Here is a 16,922-nt window from a genome sequence, read left to right as displayed (position 1 = left end):
TTCTCTCTAGATTGTTGCTCGGGGACGCGCCAGCATTCTATGTGTTGGTGAGAACTGCAGATCGCTGACGTGTTTACACGCGGGCAAAAATGATCGATGGGCTTGCTGCAAAAAATGTAATAAAATATAACATTTTCTGCAGCAAATTCACTGTTGCAGATTTTGAGATATATTTTTCGTTTGGGTGTACCATTGTTTATAAAACAGATCATTTACCCGTAAAAAAAAAGTCATGCTTGTGCTTGAACATCCTCCTGCATTGTAGATGTAAACAAAGTGGGATCATTCAAACATCACGTTACGCATTCTCTCTTTTCATCACCCAAGTAAAAATCACAGCCAAAGTTGATTTTTTTTAAATTGACAAAGTCACATAAAACAAGGCGAACCCTCAAACCTAAAATTTTATGAAATGTTTTGGTTTGAAAGTTCTGTTTTCAATGTTGTTTTCAAGATCAAAAATTGGTTGAAAATTTATCTTTTAGCGAATTTTTAGATCGAAGCCCGCCTCAACTTATTGTAGAACAATCAACTTATTTGGTCACGTTTGTTCACGTTGATCTGAATTTTTCATGTTTATTCATGTTTGATCATGTTTAGACAAATTTGTTTATAAATTTAGGATTTTTGACCACCAACCTCCCTCTTTTGTAACAAAATTTTCATACATTTTTTTTTGTATAGAGCGTTACACAGCTTTCGACCCCCTTCCCCCATCTGCGTTACGTAATATAACAACGCTCCCTTAAATGTTTAGTCATGTTTGTAATTTTTAGTTGAGTCTGGTCATATTTAGTCAACAAGATTGTACAATTCAGTTCAAGCTTAATAATTAAGGTCAAGTCCGGTAACGTTTGGTGAACAAATTTAATCAAATCTGATTTTATTTAGACAAAAAAAAATTCATCAAGTCTTTTTTTTTTTTTTTTCAAGAAATTTTAACAAATTTGGATATTTTTGGTTTTACTTAGTCATTTTTAAGCATGTTCAGTCAACAAGCTCAAACTTGGTCTTATTTGTTCATGTTTGATCATATTTGTTTTTTTTTTGGTTCTGGTTAAAATTGTTGGTCAGGTCTAGTCATATTTGGCCATTCAGGTTTGGACTACTTTGGTCATATTCAGTGAACAAGTTTGATCAAGTCTTGTAAATCATGGTAATTTGGTCAAGTCTAGTCCTTATCACCCAACAAGTTTCATCATGTCTGTTAAAGTTTGTTCAAATTTTGGTCAAGTGAATTTTAGTTGTTCCTTAAATAACTTTGATCAAATCTGGTAAAGATTGATGAATATAAGTCTTGTTTGATCAAGTCTGGTCGTATTTAGTCAAACGTCAATTCTGCTCACGTCTTGCCAAATTGGGTCAAGTTTGGTCATATTTGTTCATGTTCGATCTTGTTTTGTCATGAAGTTCGATCAAGCCTTGTCAAACCTGGTTATTTTTGGTTATTTTTTTTTAAATTTTAGGTCAGGTTGATCAAGTTTGATTAACACAGCTGGTCAAGTTTGGTCATATTTAGTCAGCCGAATGGACATTTCGCCGAAGGCCGTTTCACCGAATGGGCCGTTTCGCCGAATGGGCATTTCGCCGAATTAAAAAAAATAAGATTAAAATTAAAGGTAAACAAAAATATAAAAACACCAAATTAACCAAAAGCTTAAACAAAGAACGATTCATGTTTGAAACAATGCAAAAACTTACAGAAGTAACCCTTAAGTACTTTTATTTATCCATTTCTTTTTCTTTTTATTTTTTCCTTTTTCGTTTTCTCTTTTATTTTGAATTCGGCGAAATGTCCATTCGGAGAAATGTCCATTTGGCGAAACGACCCATTCGGCGAAACGACTTTTGGTGATTTTTGGTCATGTATATTAAAGAAAAACAAATTTGATCATGTTTGTTCATGTTCAGAAAAAAAAGCTTGAACATGTTTGGTAATGCATCAACATGTCCTAAAATTTGATGATTTTTTTTTCAAGTTTGGTCAAATTTGATCAAGATTGGATATGTTTAGTCAACAAATTTAATCAAGTTTGGTCATGTTTGGGCAACAAATTTTGTCATTTTGGTCTTGTTTGGTAACAAAAACTTTGTTAAACTTCAATTATGTTTTGCCAAAACTGCACAAATTTTGTTCCTTCTTGGTCATATTTGATCTTGTCTAATAGTGTTTATAAGTGTTTATTGATGTTTGATCAATAACTTTTATCAATTTTAATCAAGTTTGATGTTTGGGCAAGAAATTTCCTAGTATTTGGTAATTTTGGTCATTTTTGAGCTAGTCTAGGTTTTGTATGATAATGTTTGATCAACAACTTAGATCAATTTTAACCAAGTTTGGTCAACAAATTTCCTCAAGTGTGGTAATCTTGGCAATTTTTGATCTAGAACTTTGGTTAATTTCAATGAAGTTTTGTCATTGAAACTCCTAAAATTTTATCATTTGGGAATTTTTGATCTTGTCTGATCTTGTTTGAAAAGTATTATAAGTCAGTTTTAATCTAGTCTGGTTTTGTTTGACAGTTGATCAACAATTTTTAAAACATTTAGTCATGTTTGTACCAGACTTAAAGCATGATTTGTGAATTTTGGTAACATTTCAAAACGGTTTCTCTTTTCTTGGTCATATTTATAAAAGTTTCATTGAATATTCAAAGGATCCACCCTATTTCAAGGTGCTTCCGCTGTCCATTTCCCATAACTTCGCGGGGCCAATGCTCCCCAAATTTTGCGAGTGGGCCAGGCGCGCTCGGCATCAATGATAATCAAAATACGCTTATTCGGATTCGAGGACCGAGTCCGGACCGAGTCCTCGAAACCCGGGTTGACTGTTCCAGCCAGTGGACACTTGTCAGTCATCATTTTCTCGTTTTGCAACCCGGGCGTGTGCTGGGCAATCAACGTTGGATGGTCGTTTTTTAGGTGGGTGGAGGACCAGCATTTGCCGGAATTGATGCCAGTGGCCAATTAAATGAAACCGCAAAAGTGGCCACGCTGACTGGAATCGATTGCAAGCCGGGCAGGCAGGCAAGCGTTCACATTTGTGATGTGATTGATGTGATGTGATGTGACGATTGAGGATGGGTCGTGGTGGTGGTGATGATGTTGATATGACGAGCGAGAGACAGATCTCGGCACGGTGGACCGTCAAATGCTAATGAACGAACGCCGAGAATGATTTTCGTGTGTGGGGCTTCTGAAAAACGGGGCTGGGTTGAAATTTTATCGGGGCGAAACTCAAATTGAATTTGCGGCCAGAGCGGTCGGGTTTTGATTGGTGAATCCTTATTTGGCAGGTTTTTCGGGTGGTAATGCTGAATTTCGTTTGCACGAAAACCAAGTCTGGTCTTGATGGATTCATTTGCATGCAAGTAAAAAGTTCATTTTGGAGTGGGCACTTTGGGATTTTACAATGTTGTACAAAGTAGAAATGGTACAAAATTACAGAATGATACAAGTTCACTCATCATCAAACAGAGTCATTTGACAGACGACTTCACGCTCCCCAAACTGACCCATAAATCTAGCCAAAACACGACGTCGTCCCTTCACTTTGATCCCAGTGGGTCGTCCTCTGCACCTAAGTACTGCCACTTCTTGCCAGATTACGGTCATCATCATTTACCGAAATCGAATATTAAACGTCGCCGGTCACCAAAGTCTTCAACCGAAAAAAAGTTCCACCAGCACGAACATGACTTCATAAGCGACGACGACGAGGTCTGACCACACAACGATAACCGTCCCCATCGATAATCAGCCAAAGTTTGCCTCTTTAATGACCGAACTCGAGGTTCATGGTCGTAAAAAGTTGTACTCACTGCATCGGAACCACGGCCAGAAGTTGCTCCGGAACCGAGGACCGTTGGCCAGAGCGAACCGTAACGAAAATTAATAAAGTACTTTCTTTTTGGCCAGTTGGAGCTGGCGGGGGGACTTCCGGGAGCGTTGGATGAGGAGGATATTCCTCATTTTAGTACTTGGATGCCGTTTGGAGGTCCGAGAGAGAGGAAAAGAGACAGAAAGAGAAAGTCATGCCAGTGGTTGGACACTTTTTCAATACAAGCCACTTTTGGGTATCTCTTGTGGTTGGTAGGGAAGGTTGAATGTCTTTGGAACCTTATAAAAGATGAAGTAAGTCAGAAGTCAGAAGTCAGAAGTCAGAAGTCAGAAGTCAGAAGTCAGAAGTCAGAAGTCAGAAGTCAGAAGTCAGAAGTCAGATTCAAGATTCAAGATTTAAGATTCAAGATTCAAGATTCAAGATCCAAGATCCAAGATTCAAGATTCAAGATTCAAGATTCAATTTAAGTTATTTCCAAAAACTTTCAACCTTCCCCAAAACATATTCAAAGCAGCAAACTCCCGCTATCAAACCCATCTCCCCAAAAACCCAGACAAGCCCCGATCCCATAAAGTATGTCGTTTTTATGATTATGAAACATAAAACTTGTAACAAGCGCACGTGGCTCTGCCCTCTAGCTAAAAATCCCGCACCCCGAAATTGGAAGCCAGCAGCTGATTAGTGCTCGGACCAAGTGATAAAACAAGGAAAACAAAGTTAATAATGGGAAAAACTACACATGACCCCTTGGGTTTGCTCCCCTTTTCCGGGGGTGGGGGTTTTCCCTGGTAATCGATATCGTGTGGCAATTTCATGAAACTGATAAGAAATTTAGTGAGAGGGCGTTTACAGAAGTGATTAAAGTGACTCACTTTAGCTTCCACATTTCATCAAATTATAACTTTGTTTCCTAATAACTCTTAGAAAATTCAAATCAACTTGAGGAAAAACTTTTCTAAATTGCTACTTTGCCCCCCCCTCCCAAAAAAAGCTAGAAAACGAACTGTAATAATAATATCGTCGTAAAAAGAGTTTAAATAAAAAATTAATATCGACAAAACGACAGCTTGACAGTCGAGGCAGGCAGGCAGGTCTTGGAAAATTTTCCTCCAGTCCACCTTCCTGCCTCCTCTGAGTGGTTTCACTTCGCGAGGACCGTTTTTATTGTTATAGTTGTGAAAATTTTATCGCGTGTTTTAAAACGGAAACTTTCACGGCTGTTGCCGTCACACGTTCGTACGTTTCTGAGCTGGTTTGGTGGTGGAGAGGGGAATGCTAAAACTCATTTAGGGGTGGTTGGATTTTATCCAATTTTATCCAATTTTGACAATTTTGACAATTTTGACAATTTTGACAATTTTGACAATTTTGACAATTTTGACAATTTTGACAATTTTGACAATTTTGACAATTTTGACAATTTTGACAATTTTGACAATTTTGACAATTTTGACAATTTTGACAATTTTGACAATTTTGACAATTTTGACAATTTTGACAATTTTGACAATTTTGACAATTTTGACAATTTTGACAATTTTGACAATTTTGACAATTTTGACAATTTTGACAATTTTGACAATTTTGACAATTTTGACAATTTTGACAATTTTGACAATTTTGACAATTTTGACAATTTTGACAATTTTGACAATTTTGACAATTTTGACAATTTTGACAATTTTGACAATTTTGACAATTTTGAAAATTTTGACAATTTTGACAATTTTGACAATTTTGACAATTTTGACAATTTTGACAATTTTGACATTTTTTTGCCAAACCCTACTCTCCTCTAGCATAGCACACTGCTCATTAGCGTTCTACATCACGACGTCAAATAAAAAGTTTTTTTCGCTGTCGTTTAAGGGAGAGTCTAGCATGTTGGCGGAGAAGTAGGAGTCTAGAGTGAAACGCTAGGAGTGACACTGATAGGGGGGGAGAAAATTGATTTCTGACGTCCGTAAATCACGGCTTCCGATACATTTGTAGTTTGGTGGTGGTGGAATTTTGTGTTTGGTAAGTTAAAGTGTAGAAATTCTACAATTTTTTTTTTGGGTATTAATATTGCCAAGGTTGAAGCAAAACTTTTGATTATTTTTAAAATCAAATTCAAAATAAAGGCTTTATCTCAATTGCAAGAAATATTTCCTAGTTATTCCAAAGCATCTTCTGAGATCGTGATGATAAGTATTACTTCCCAACAAATAATCCGATCCTATCTGTAGCAATTTCCGCCAAATAATCATGATTTGAGCTCGTGAATCTTCCTAACTTGGGTTTCCCCCCTCAAACATCCCTCCTATCAGTGTCGTCACATCCCAAATTTATAGGCCACTTTCAGGTCCGGAAGCAAATACCCTTGTCTATAAACAGCAGACCAAAAAAAAAAACTTTCAATGGATCTCCGGGGAGCAGTCATAACACTGGCCCACATTAGCAAAAACACACTTCTTCCCCTTCGAGAATCCCGCTTGGATCTCGACTACACCAAAAATCATAAACATAATTTTTATCGTACGCCCTTTGGCATTGTTTCTTCCACCCTTTTCTCTCATCTCTGTTGTTGTGCTACGAATCCTCGGGAAAAATCCATCCCCAAAATGGTGTTAGATTCCTATCGCCTTGGAGTTTGGAGGAAAACGCGCGCGTTACTGAAGGGTGGGGAGATAATGAATTAGGTCGATGAAAGTACTTATTTGTGTCCCCTCGTCGACGGTTCTAACCTATAAAGAATGGGGTCTGGACATTGTTTCGTCGGAGGCTGAATCTCGGAGGAGGACGAAAAAAAAAACTAGCCAGCTGTGAAGCGAACCAAACGGGAAATGTGGCTAAAACGGAGCACGATTTATGGTCCACGAAACCACTTTTAGAAAGAAGTCTGGTTGGGCAATTTTTGCAGGTCGGAGCAGGGCCTGTACTTGGGGATTTTTTACGTGCAGATTTACCAATAATATTGGTTTGAAGGCACTGAGAAAATATGTTTTTATTTTTTTTTCAAATTTTGTCTTATTTTGTTCTTTTGTTTGTCTTGATATTTTTTTATATTTTGTAAATTTTGTAAATTTTGTAAATTTTGTAAATTTTGTAAATTTTGTAAATTTTGTTAATTTTGTTAATTTTGTAAATTTTGTAAATTTTGTAAATTTTGTAAATTTTGTAAATTTTGTAAATTTTGTAAATTTTGTAAATTTTGTAAATTTTGTAAATTTTGTAAATTTTGTAAATTTTGTAAATTTTGTAAATTTTGTAAATTTTGTAAATTTTGTAAATTTTGTAAATTTTGTAAATTTTGTAAATTTTGTAATTTTTGTAAATTTTGTAAATTTTGTAAATTTTGTAAATTTTGTAAATTTTGTAAATTTTGTAAATTTTGTAAATTTTGTAAATTTTGTAAATTTTGTAAATTTTGTAAATTTTGTAAATTTTGTAAATTTTGTAAAGTTTGTAAATTTTGTAAATTTTGTAAATTTTGTAAATTTTGTAAATTTTGTAAATTTTGTAAATTTTGTAAATTTTGTAAATTTTGTAAATTTTGTAAATTTTGTAAATTTTGTAAATTTTGTAAATTTTGTAAATTTTGTAAATTTTGTAAATTTTGTAAATTTTGTAAATTTTGTAAATTTTGTAAATTATGTAAATTTTGTAAATTATGTAAATTTTGTAAATTTTGTAAATTTTGTTAATTTTGTAAATTTTGTAAATTTTGTAAATTTTGTAAATTTTGTAAATTTTGTAAATTTTGTAAATTTTGTAAATTTTGTAAATTTTGTAAATTTTGTAAATTTTGTAAATTTTGTAAATTTTGTAAATTTTGTAAATTTTGTAAATTTTGTAAATTTTGTAAATTTTGTAAATTTTGTAAATTTTGTAAATTTTGTAAATTTTGTAAATTTTGTAAATTTTGTAAATTTTGTAAATTTTGTAAATTTTGTAAATTTTGTAAATTTTGTAAATTTTGTAAATTTTGTAAATTTTGTAAATTTTGTAAATTTTGTAAATTTTGTAAATTTTGTAAATTTTGTAAATTTTGTAAATTTTGTAAATTTTGTAAATTTTGTAAATTTTGTAAATTTTGTAAATTTTGTAAATTTTGTAAATTTTGTAAATTTTGTAAATTTTGTAAATTTTGTAAATTTTGTAAATTTTGTAAATTTTGTAAATTTTGTAAATTTTGTAAATTTTGTAAATTTTGTAAATTTTATAAATTTTGTAAATTTTGTTAATTTTGTAAATTTTGTAAATTTTGTAAATTTTTTTAAATTTTGTAAATTTTGTAAATTTTGTAAATTTTGTAAACTTTGTAAATTTTGTAAATTTTGTAAATTTTGTAAATTTTGTAGATTTTGTAAATTTTGTAAATTTTGTAAATTTTGTAAATTTTGTAAATTTTGTAAATTTTGTAAATTTTGTAAATTTTGTAAATTTTGTAAATTTTGTAAATTTTGTAATTTTTTTTAAATTTTGTAAATTTTTTTAAATTTTGTAAATTTTGTAAATTTTGTAAATTTTGTAAATTTTGTAAATTTTGTAAACTTTGTAAATTTTGTAAATTTTGTAAATTTTGTAAATTTTGTAAATTATGTTATTTTTGATCGAAGATTTTTCTAAAGTGTCCTCAAAATTTGTTAGTACATGTGAAGCTTTTTTTCCCAGTCGTCCATACATTTGTCGAACCTCAACGCCACCTGAGTCGAACCGCCAACTTGACCACTCTCTAACCCACTCATGAAAAGCGATAAATTTGGCATTTGTGTCCGTTCTGCGTCCCAAAATCCGAGTTCGAGTTTGGAAGGCCAATTGCCAGCACCAAATGCACGAATATCCAAACGGTTCACCAGACTTGAATTGGATTTCGAGGCATCATTGGAAATTGATGATTTTAAGCTTGGAAGCCGGTCAACCAAACAGAAGGTGATGCGTTCTGGGAAAATTCGCGCGGAACGGTCGCGATTCGATCCTTTGAACATTTTCTGTCGAACTCGTTCCGAATGCAACCCGGGACCAGGGGAGGATGAGCCGGTTGTTAGGGCATAAATTGTAGACAGAGGAGAGAGTGAGGGGGAGGTCTTGTAGAAATAATAATCGTACAAAAGCTATATAATAATATTATGCTTTCAATCATGGTGGGTCGCCATGGTTGAAGCTGAATATGTACGACTGGTGAGTACGATGTGAATGCCCCGGAACATGACGACATGTCACCGATTTGAATGGCATGGGAGTCGGAAAAAGACACAATTATTTTTTTCGCTCAAATTTCTCGACGCTGAATGAAGGGATTTTGTCCGGGTGTGTTCCATTCGGTCCAGTTTGAGGTCCCATGAGTCCGCTTTGAAAATCATAAAGTTTGTTGAAGTCCTTAAAAAGTTCTGCAAAAAAACTGTTTTGATCAAGCTTCCCTGCACCGTGCGGTACACGCGGTTCGCTTGCACCTCGGGTTTGCTTTGCGCCTGCTTTGTTCGGTTTACACCCGTACCCGACTCACACGAACCGAGGGTATTTTGGTTCATCGTACCAGCGCACCACGACACTCTTGGTTCGCCGCGTCGGTTTTGTGTCTGGCACTCACCCATGGCATGAACCCGGTATATGAGCCAAGGTGCTTCACTCGTTACGAGCCGAGGTACGTGTCGTGGTACGCGCTGGCGGTACAAAACGGGTTCAATACCACGACACGTACCACGGCACGCTAGGTTCATGCCATAGGTGAGTGCCAGACACAAAACCGATGGGGCGAGCCGAGAGTGTCGTGGTGCGCTGGTACGGTGTACCAAGATACCAATACACAAATGGGTTCAGGCACGTACCGAAGCGAGAAAACCAAACCCGCGGTGTGCGTTGGCACTGGCGCATGGGAAGCTTGGTTTTGATGAAACATAAATTTCTGAACAACAATGTTTTTTTTCAAATATTTATGTCAAACAGGTTTATAAAACATTTTTAATCCCAACTCTTTTAAATAAATGTATTTGAAATGGTTTCAAACACTATCCACAACGCCACTGCACGCTCACCCACCACCAATTCCGGCAAACTTCTGGTGAACATGCTGCCAGGCCACCACCACACATCGTGCGGCACACGTGCACACGAGACCACACAGGTAAAGGCCCCGGCCAGGCGGGAACGAGCAGGGGAGAGAAGTTCAGTTCACAAAGTTATGGAACCGAACAGATAACACGGTCGAGAATCACATCCACCAGGGCCAGGCCACGGCCACGCCACGCCGTTCCATAGCCGTTTTGCGACGACGACGACTTGTATGAATATCTCTCTACAGGACGATTTCCAGGGAAGTCGGAGGGTTGCGAAATCAATAAATTCACGATATGTGAAAACATATGTAGATTTTATTACTACACCCATAACCGGAGGAGCAGACCTGGATTTGAAGAACGCGGGGTTGTTTGGAGGTAGAGAGTTGAGGCAAAAACCGATACGGGAGAGGTTAAGCGGTGAACCCGACGTCGGGACCACAGGATCGTTGCACCAGCAGAACCGGCCTGGTGCATCGTGGAGCGGAGAACATGTTGCCAAGTCTACCACAGAGACAGCATCCTGGGCAAGGATGATACAACAACTTCAGGGGGAAACCATGGAGGCAAACTGCCACTTGAACTTGAGTCAAACCGCCAAGGATGAAGGGGGAAGCGACTCCTCGCTTCCCCAGCTCAGAAGGAGAAGTGATTGACACTTTCACTTTGTTGGGTTTGCTCGGGATTGGAGGAGTCTTGAGGCAGACCCACAAACACGAACACAATATTTGCCCAGACTCTAGACGGCAAGCTGTTGTGCAATCAGCAGTCAAAGTTTCAAACGTTGAAAAAACTTTTTAACGAGTTTCTAAGCACTTTGCACTGCACTGCACTGCTGCAGAAATGTATATCTTCTGGGCTGAGCTTTTGTTTTTCCTCCGTAACGGAATGGGTTGGGCCGCTTTGCGTAGACTTTTGCGGAAATTCTTGGCGGTGGAATAACCAGGTGGGAGGGACAATCTGGTGCAATTGTTGGGCCTGATTGTAGTTTGGGAATTGTTTTGAAAGCAACTGATTATGATATTTAACAATTTATTTAAATTGATTTGAACCAAAATAACAAAAGCAACAAAATAACCAATATTGTCAAAATTGTCATGTCAAAATTGTCAAAATTGTCAAAATTGTCAAAATCGTCAAAATTGTCAAAATTGTCAAAATTGTCAAAATTGTCAAAATTGTCAAAATTGTCAAAATTGTCAAAATTGTCAAAATTGTCAAAATTGTCAAAATTGTCAAAATTGTCAAAATTGTCAAAATTGTCAAAATTGTCAAAATTGTCAAAATTGTCAAAATTGTCAAAATTGTCAAAATTGACAAAATTGACAAAATTTACAAAATTGTCAAAATTGTCAAAATTGTCAAAATTGTCAAAATTGTCAAAATTGTCAAAATTGTCAAAATTGTCAAAATTGTCAAAATTGTCAAAATTGTCAAAATTGTCAAAATTGTCAAAATTGTCAAAATTGTCACAATTGTCAAAATTGTCCAAATTGTCAAAATTGTCAAAATTCTCAAAATTGTCAAAATTGTCAAAATTGTCAAAATTGTCAAAATTGTCAAAATTGTCAAAATTGTCAAAATTGTCAAAATTGTCAAAATTGTCAAAATTGTCAAAATTGTCAAAATTGTCAAAATTGTCAAAATTGTCAAAATTGTCAAAATTGTCAAAATTGTCAAAATTGTCAAAATTGTCAAAATTGTCAAAATTGTCAAAATTGTCAAAATTGTCAAAATTGTCAAAATTGTCAAAATTGTCAAAATTGTCAAAATTGTCAAAATTGTCAAAATTGTCAAAATTGTCAAAATTGTCAAAATTGTCAAAATTGTCAAAATTGTCAAAATTGTCAAAATTGTCAAAATTGTCAAAATTGTCAAAATTGGCAAAATTAACAAAATTGTCAAAATTGACAAAATTTTCAAAATTGTCAAAATTGTCAAAATTGTCAAAATTGTCAAAATTGTCAAATTGTCAAAATTGTCAAAATTGTCAAAATTGTCAAAATTGTCAAAATTGTCAAAATTGTCAAAATTGTCAAAATTGTCAAAATTGTCAAAATTGTCAAAATTGTCAAAATTGTCAAAATTGTCAAAATTGTCAAAATTGTCAAAATTGTCAAAATTGTCAAAATTGTCAAAATTGTCAAAATTGTCAAAATTGTCAAAATTGTCAAAATTGTCAAAATTGTCAAAATTGTCAAAATTGTCAAAATTGTCAAAATTGTCAAAATTGTCAAAATTGTCAAAATTGTCAAAATTGTCAAAATTGTCAAAATTGTCAAAATTGTCAAAATTGTCAAAATTGTCAAAATTGTCAAAATTGTCAAAATTGTCAAAATTGTCAAAATTGTCAAAATTGTCAAAATTGTCAAAATTGTCAAAATTGTCAAAATTGTCAAAATTGTCAAAATTGTCAAAATTGTCAAAATTGTCAAAATTGTCAAAATTGTCAAAATTGTCAGAATTGTCAGAATTGTCAAAATTGTCAAAATTGTCAAAATTGTCAAAATTGTCAAAATGGTCAAAATTGTCAAAATTGTCAAAATGGAGCACCCGCAGTCAAGCAGTTTTTGACAGTTCGCTCCATAAGAAATACATTGTAGAAAAAAGCAAAAACTGCTCGAATGGAAGTGCTCCATTAAAAAAAAAAAGATATAATTTAAGTTCGCAAAATAAAAGATAAAATTTCATCATTTATCGATTCCAGCAAAAATTTTAATCCCACTGCTCCACTGACGGTAATCTCTATTACTTTCAGTCCCGAAAGTCATGTTTTCAACCCCCAAAAAAGAGGCCATCAAAAACCATCGTGCAAACCTTCATTCTTTCGGCGATGTCCTTTTCTTCCTTTATTCTAGCAAAGCAGCTTATTTCTGTGCAAGCTACTATGTGAGTGTGTGATTGGTTCCTGGGTACCTTGATGCTAAAATCTCACACTATATCGAGCTTGTCTGCCGACGGTGGACACACTTTGTGTCCAAAGACGAAGAAAACGCCGAAGAGACCGATAGTGAAACAGTCTCAAACTAGCTGGAAAGCATATCAAGATATCGGAGTTGCACTGTAGAAAAAAATGGTGATGAAAAAAAAATTTTGATCGAGATTCGAACCGACAATCGCTTGATCGTATAAAATTGTCTGTCGCCTTTACCAATTGAGCTGTCACGGCTTGAAACAAATAAGCACTTTTAACGCATTTTGACTGTGCCAACCCAGAAAGACAAGTGCAAACGGAAGGATATTTGCATGGAAAAGCCAATATATGAACCCAAGTAGCTCAAACTGGACGATTTCCGTAGGTGCGGTGAGGGGAAGCCATAGTTTGGGGCTTGGGAAAAGGATTATTTTGGTCTTCTTCTGGGAAGGAGGCCGGAAAGAGGCTCGCCCATGTCGGTCAAACATCAGTCCCACACACACTTCCTCACACTCTCGAAAAAGCCAATCGAACCAGGAATCACCCTGGAATCTTGTTATTCCGAGTGTGTCGAATCGAAACCGAAAACGGAGAGAATTCAATCAATTTGATTCCGTGATCAAACACTAATCCTTTTGTTAGAGCATCTATCGAGCATCGATGAAATGGACCGAACTGAATGGCTACTTGCCTCCCTTCAGTAACTGGATTATTTTGGATTAGAAATCGTTTACTTTTGAAAGGGGAGGAGGGGAAATAATTTGAATGAAAATGTTGTGATGCGGTTAGGCATCCCGGGCAAAAACAAATTCTGTTGAAATAACTGAAATTGTTATTGATTTTTCTTTGCAATGACAGTTTATATCATCTTAACAACATTTGCCATTGAATTGATATTGGTATAATTTGGTTCAATTGTTCAAAAATAGGACAAAAACATGTTGTGTTATTAGGATCAGTTTGTGTTTTTTGTTGGTTATGTTTTTTTGTTCTGTGTTAGAATAGAGTAACAACAATTTTTTTTGTTATTTTTCAAACATTCCTTTGATCCTGAATTTTATTTATTGTTTTTGCTGTTGATCTTAAAATAATAAGAACCAATCATCGCTGGTTGTGACATAATATAAAACAATATTATTTACAAGTTATTTCCATCTGCTCGGGATGTGGATGGCTTGCGCGAAATTGAAAATTTATTTTAACAATTTTCCTAACAAAAATTAGCACAAATTTCCTTATCGCACTGAAACCTGATGCTCGTTGCTTTCATTAGCCTCCTAGAAAATTTCAACGCAGGAAAATCGCACGCATCGAAAGAGTTTATCATAATTTATGTAAATATTAATTCGAACAATTCCCTGGCGCGTTTTTCATCCCACAAAAAAGAGTGGGGGTAGTAAGTTGTTATTGTTGTTTCAAGTTTAGCGAGGGAATTTGTTACCTTTTGGAGGGCTTTCTAATTAGCAGCAGCAGAATCAACAGAGTGGGTGTTTTTTCGGGGGTTGTTTTGTTGTTGAAGCCCCTGGAAAAAATATGTTTACGCGCGTGGGGTATTTGTTTTGACAGGCTGCGAAGGGAAAATAAAAAAGGGGGACGAAAGAACAATAATAAAAAACGGTAGGAAAATGAAATTGAGAGGGAAAAAGTGTGGGCAAGTTCGATAAAAGGGTTTGAATATTTTGGTTGCTTTCGCGGAAGGTAAATATTTGTGTTTTGAAATAAATCTAAAGTAATTTTTTTAAGATTGTAATTAAATAAATATGTTAAGTTGAAAAAAAAAAAAAATTCTAGACTGTAATCAATTCGTATTTTAATAACCTTCAAATCAACCAGTTATTTTAAAATCTTTAACAGTATCTTTCAACAAACCTTCAAATAACACATGCCAAATATTCATGCTACTTCCAATTTCCCGGAAAGGGGTGAAACTTCTCCACAATCATTCAACGGCAAAAAGGGCAAAGGAAAAGTTTAGAAAAACTCGTCTCTTCCTTCTGCTTTCCCTCCCCTTCAACCTCAATCATTCCAATGAATTGAAGTGAAATTTTTCCGGCTCGGAAAAACTTTGCCCGCCTCGCTAATTAGCATTTCGATGCCATAACGAGTGTTTTTTAAGTTTTGTGATTTTTTATTTGTTGGAATTTTCGCTGAGGAAAAACGGGAAATTTGTTTGTTTACTTTTAAAGCGTTCCCTTCTCCTTAAAGGGGGAAACCAAATTGATCATCGTTGACTTGTGAGCACGAAATTTCCACCAACTTCTCATTTCGTGACTGCTGACCATCGCTCTGCTGTGCGAATTAGTTATCAAGCAGGTATCTTTTTTTCCCCTCTTCAACAAGAAAAAAGAAAGACCAAAAGGAAACCCAATAAATTTAAAAGCAATTTTCCTCTCCTGGCTCGCGCGCGATGAGTGAAAAACCGACTGCCGACTCGGTAAAAGCTCAATTTCCGGTCCGGGGTGAGAGATGATCGGAGAAAAAAAGGTTCCCGGTTGGGCAGTTAGTCAAGTAGCACCGCTGTTTGGTTTCCAAGAGTTGAAGAACGAGGAAAGACGGCGCGCATGTAATTGGTTGGGTTAATTTACGTAGGCCTGACACGCAAAAGCCATTTATGCGATATCAAGGAAGTGGGCGAGGAGGAGGGTGGATGGCTAGACCAAGCTCTCTTGTCTGAGGTTTTGGACAGTTGAGCAGGAACAATGATGTGAGCAAACGAGGAAATGAAGCTATTTTGGGGAATTTTAAGGACTTTTTGTGGTTGTGGAAGACAGATAAATCTTTGTCGTAATTCAATGAAAAAATTGGAAAAGGTTTTTCAAATTTTGGAAATGGGTTTTCATAAAACCCTTTCATGCAATCCTGACTTTATTGACTCAATGTAATCTCATTCTTCCAATCACCTCAACTCAACCGTCAATTCTCAACAGAATAACTTCCAAGCAGTGTTGCCAGAACTGCTCAATCCCACCGTCCGTCACATAATTGCTTTTCTCCCGAAGCATTCATGCGTTTTTGGACGACAAGTCAATTTTGGCTGTTGTCTGTTGTGCGCCCCAAAACAAATCCCCTACATTGTGTGTGAGTGCCATTCTGCAACTGTTTCGACTTTTTCACATGTGAGAGTTGGGATCGAAGGAGGAGCCCGATTCGGTCGGCGGCCAACGATAATGACAAATTTCAACTGCTCGAAATCAATCGGAATTGCAAAAAAGAAAAGGAAGAAATGTCTCGCTCGACCGAAAAAGTCCCGAGCCCGGGAAAAAAAGGAGTACGTGACATCCGTCCAATCGAAAGATTAGTTTTTCCGAGTTTTCCCCCCGAAAATTCGCAGCAAAAGTCTACATTTTTATTATCTCCAAGGCAACATGTTTCATATATATATAAATCGCTTGTTTTTTATTCGGGACTCGGGGTCGAACTCCTCAAAGTCAGCATTTTTGCGATACCTGAGACCGAAATTTGCGACGTTTTTCCAATTTGACTAGTGAGATCTTCCTCACCCTACTGCATTAAATTGCCGAAACTCGAGCAAAAGTCCATTAATATTAATCCTCTAGTCTTGCGTAAAAAAGCTCTTTCCCAAAGACGAAGGTCGACTCTTTTCGGTTGGCCGAAATTGATTGAATCGCTGACGACGACGCCGACCTCGAGGATGTCTAAACGATGTTTGTGTCCCAATTTACCCCACACTCCCCGCCTCAAGAGCGGGAAAAAGGACTCGAAGTGGGAATATAAATCGTCTGCAAATCGATGCTCTTATGGGAGTTTGAAAGTGTGTTCGTTGTATCTTTTTAAAGGGACGATCCCCCGCCTTCCGTCCTCTTCAAGCCGAAATAATCCAGTGCTGAGTATGTGTGGCAATTTCTCACGGCTTACGACAAATGGGGCAAATTTTTCACGATCCATCGAGTTCAGGGGTTGGCTTTGCGAAAAAAAAGGAAAAGTTTATGCTCGGAAGCAGTAATGGCCGAGAGGAGTCAATGATCTTTAGCTGTAATGGAAACTAGTTTTTCCTCTTCATGAGGTCATTTGCATCGAAAAACCACTTCATCTGCATTAGCAAACATTTCTAAAACGAATTCCAACAGCTTTTTACAACTCAAAAAACTGTTATCTCTCAAAAAAATCT

The 16,922-nt window shown here is 35.7% G+C and overlaps 1 protein-coding gene across 2 annotated transcripts in view; it reads right to left on the bottom strand.

Moving 5' to 3' along the window:
• The window catches only part of LOC120412659 (CUGBP Elav-like family member 2), a 447,077-nt gene that overhangs the window by 363,905 nt on the left and 66,250 nt on the right, over positions 1-16,922 (bottom strand). The window lies entirely within an intron of this gene.

Source organism: Culex pipiens, chromosome 2 (assembly GCF_016801865.2).
Source record: "Culex pipiens pallens isolate TS chromosome 2, TS_CPP_V2, whole genome shotgun sequence".
In the NCBI taxonomy this organism is placed as follows: domain Eukaryota; kingdom Metazoa; phylum Arthropoda; class Insecta; order Diptera; family Culicidae; genus Culex; species Culex pipiens.
The sequence above is the reverse complement of the archived record's forward strand: the minus strand, read 5'-3'. Positions and strand labels throughout refer to the sequence as shown.